The 3,722-nt window shown below is 41.8% G+C and overlaps 1 pseudogene; it reads right to left on the bottom strand.

Moving 5' to 3' along the window:
* Positions 1-225: 225 nt before the first annotated feature.
* LOC149749447 (F-box only protein 28 pseudogene) lies at positions 226-2,945 on the bottom strand (annotated as a pseudogene).
* Between the last annotated feature and the right edge of the window lie 777 nt (positions 2,946-3,722).

The following is a 3,722-nucleotide window of genomic DNA, read 5'->3' as shown; positions in this document are numbered from 1 at the left end:
GTGAGTTGACTAGGCAGTGCATGCATCCATCCATGCAAATGTAGGACATGACCCCAAAAGAGAACTGAAAACATGTATATAACAACTGGGTAAGTCCCTTGCCAGTAGTTTATAAAAATATATAGTCAATACTGTAGAGGTCCCTTCTACAGCCAATACTATGGAAGTCCATTTTAGTTACCCATTACTTCAATACCAAAAAGCATTTACGACTTTTCAGGCATTCCAGACAAAGGTCACTTATAACAAAAAGTCAACTTTTTTAAAAAAAACAAGATACTGTCCATTTAAAAAGTGGGTCTTTTCTTTCAAGTGAACAGGACATTTTATGTATTAAACTTAACTTCTAGTCTGTCAAGACTGGTTTAAGATCCTTATGTAATGTGCATATATGCAGAAACAAATAAACTTGCTTTAAACATTATCTGCACAGAAATAAAATTAACTTCTCAAAACCTGATAGGATAGGTCTGGTTAGTACAAATCTATTGCAAAATAAAAGGATTCTGTGCATCAGTTCAACCAGGAGAAGCAGGAAAAGACTGTCCCAACCATGAGAGTTCAAGTTTACGTTGTGTTCTGAAAGCCTAGAGCTAAGGGCCACCATGTTGCTCACAGTGTCCTGATATGCAGAACTGCTCAAGCTACGAAGTCAGGGCTTCCTCTGGAGCTAGAAGCACATTCTGGTTTCTATTTCGGAGATGTTTAGATTTCCTAAGAAGAGTCTATGGCTTCTGCGGCCTTTTTTCATTTCCAAGGAGACTCTTCATTCTGCCCAGACCCTGAGGAGTCTCCTACTGCACTTTCCATTACTTCTCACAGTTTGCTTTCCAGCTCTGCCAACCATGCGTTCTGTTCACCTATGATCTGGGTCTGCTCTACTTTTCACCTACAATCTGGGTCTGCTCTAGCAGTTTCTGGTCCTGATCTTGAAGCTGTTTCTGCTGTTCTTGCTCTTTGGTGCGAAGCTCAGAAATTTCACACCTGAGAACAGTCACCCCAGCACCATTTGTCTTAACCTGCTGCTGGAGTTTGGTAACCTCTTGTCTTGAAGGGTTTTGCTTGGAGAAGAGTTGCATTGTTGTCAGGGCTACAGAAGGTCCTGGAACTGGAGGAGAGCCCATGAGCCTTCCAGATACATCTGATCCTGGTAATTTCCTCTTTAGAACTGGAACAATCTTTTCATCAAAGTATTCTGTTGCCATGGAGGAAATATCCCTTAACTCTTGAAGTACTTCATGAGCTCGCTGAGGGGCTCTGGTAGAATGGACATATCTCAACACATGATAAATCTCATCAATCACCTTTCCTGGGAAGAAGCAACAGAGATTGGAGTCCACATACTTCATGAAAGTCACATTTAAGAGAAACAGCTTTGTTTCAAACAGCAGCGAGGATGTCTGCATGAAGAGCTAATGAATGGTTTCTCCTTTCTGACTCTCTCCTTGGGAGTTGTGCTTTAACTTGTTTCTGACATGGATTATGGTACCTCTCCACTTTTAGAAATCCCTGATTCAACATTCTCTGGCAGACCAAGTCCATTCTTTTACAAACCAGGTGGAGCTGGCTAATTTCGTCCTGGGACATAAAGCTGGGGATGTTTTCGATGGCTACGATGGGCAGCGCCATGAGCATGTTGTTTTGAGGCAGCTGGTCCGGAGCCAGCGCCGAGGCTGGGGGCGCCTGGGACCCCGGCTGCAGGGGCTGGGGCGGGGGCGGTGGGGGCAGTCGCTGGGTAGAGCCGATGGCGGAAGGGGAGCCGCAGTCGCCGTGGCCACCGCCTCCTTCCTCAGCCATCCGCTCCTCCGATGCCGCCGCCATCTTGGGAGTTTGATTCCTTCCTCTCTGTTTTTAAATATGTTCATTTGTATCTTTTTTTTTTTTTAAGATTCCACATATAAGTGATATCATATGATATTTGTCTTTCTGTGTCTGACTTACTTCACTTAGTATGATCATCTCTAGGTCCATCCATGTTGCCGCAAATGGCGTTGTTTCATTCTTTTTTATGGTGATTATTTAGAGTTTTTATGAAAAATTTCAAACATATAGCAAAATTTTAAAAATTCAAACGCAAACACCATTTTTTCCTATTACACAGCAATATTGTTAGTTACAAATTAGCTGGTCTATTAGGACTGTCAGTTACCACGAAATTAAAAATGATTCTACATGTCAAACTCAAATAGAAAATGTCATGCAATATATAAATTACTAACAGGCCTCTGGTGCAGAGAATACATATATACTTATCACCGAGATTCACCATTAACATTTTAATATAGTTATTTAACCACATATCCATCCCTCTACCCACCCATTAATCTATCTTTTTATTTATTTATTTATTATTTTTATTATTATTTTTGTGGTACGCGGGCCTCTCACTGTTGTGGCCTCTCCCGTTGCAGAGCACAGGCTCCGGACGCACAGGCTCAACGGCCATGGCTCAAGGGTCCAGCCGCTCCGCGGCATGTGAGATCTTCCCGGACCGGGGCATGAAGCCGCGTCCCCTGCATTGGCAGGCGGACTCTCAACCACTGTGCCACCAGGGAAGCTCTAATCCATCTTTTTAAAATTCATTTTAAAGTAAATGATAGACATCAGTACACTGCTCCCTAAATACTTCAGTATGCATATAATTTACTAGAGTTCAAGAAAATGTTTATTTTTATAAAGCACTTCAAGAACAGTTCTTATTAAATTGATCGGGATTAGATTTTGTGTGCAATTTTTAGATAACTGGGGCTATGTCTACATTTAAATTCGCTGAATAAACATAGGGATGGTGAAGACTACTAGGTGTGGGGTGAAAAAATTAAATATTGGCTCAGAATTATTCCACAAGATCTACAGGGGAAAAATCTATCACATTTTTATTTTCTTTTGTATGGATCTTCAGAGGCTAAGAAACAAGCCCGGGGCATACAAAATAGAGAAGGATTCTTTTTTTGTTTTGGCCCCTGAGTGTGTAGCCCTCAGGCCATCACAGAACTCTGTCTGGTAGTTTCTGACTCATAAGAATGGAGACTGAGGGGACTTACCCGGTGGTCCAGGGGCTAAGACTCTCCATGCTCCCAATGCAGGGGGCACGGGTTCGATTCCTGGTGAGAGAACTAGATCCCACATGCTTCAACTAAGAGCTTACATGCCGCAACGAAGATCCCACGTGCCGCAACTAAGAACTGGTGCAACCAAATAAATAAATAAGTAAATAAATATATATATATATATAAAAGAAAGAATGGATACTGAAAGGTCTATGGATGTGTTTATTCTGCCACTGGCCAAGAGTGATGAGGCCCTGTGTACATGTTTTGCAGAAACAGCAGGTACGGCATATTACAGAGTCATTAGGAAGTGAAATGATGAATATTGTCTACCTGATACGTTGGCCTAAAATATCCTGAGCCTGAAGACACAATGACTCCTTAAAAAAGATCATGTTTTGTCCAAATACTCCAACCTAAACTTGTTTCTTATGTTTGAGCAATTCACGATCTAAATGAGTCTTTGTGGCTGTGCATTTTGAAAGATTCACCGTTCCCACCACCTCTGTCCCCACCTTGGTCATGGGTTGCATTCCCAGACCAGTTCAGTCACGAGTTCTCAGAGGTCTTACACCAAGGCCCCTTCAAATACTGTGCCCATGATCTGGTTTTACTCATTCTACAAAATTTGCCAAGTGTTTACTTTTATGCTGTTTGTTCTGATTATATTTT

Source organism: Delphinapterus leucas, chromosome 4, assembly GCF_059928025.1.
Source record: "Delphinapterus leucas isolate spDelLeu-1000000601 "Yukka" chromosome 4, BTC_Dleu_Yukka2, whole genome shotgun sequence".
In the NCBI taxonomy this organism is placed as follows: domain Eukaryota; kingdom Metazoa; phylum Chordata; class Mammalia; order Artiodactyla; family Monodontidae; genus Delphinapterus; species Delphinapterus leucas.
The sequence above is the reverse complement of the archived record's forward strand: the minus strand, read 5'-3'. Positions and strand labels throughout refer to the sequence as shown.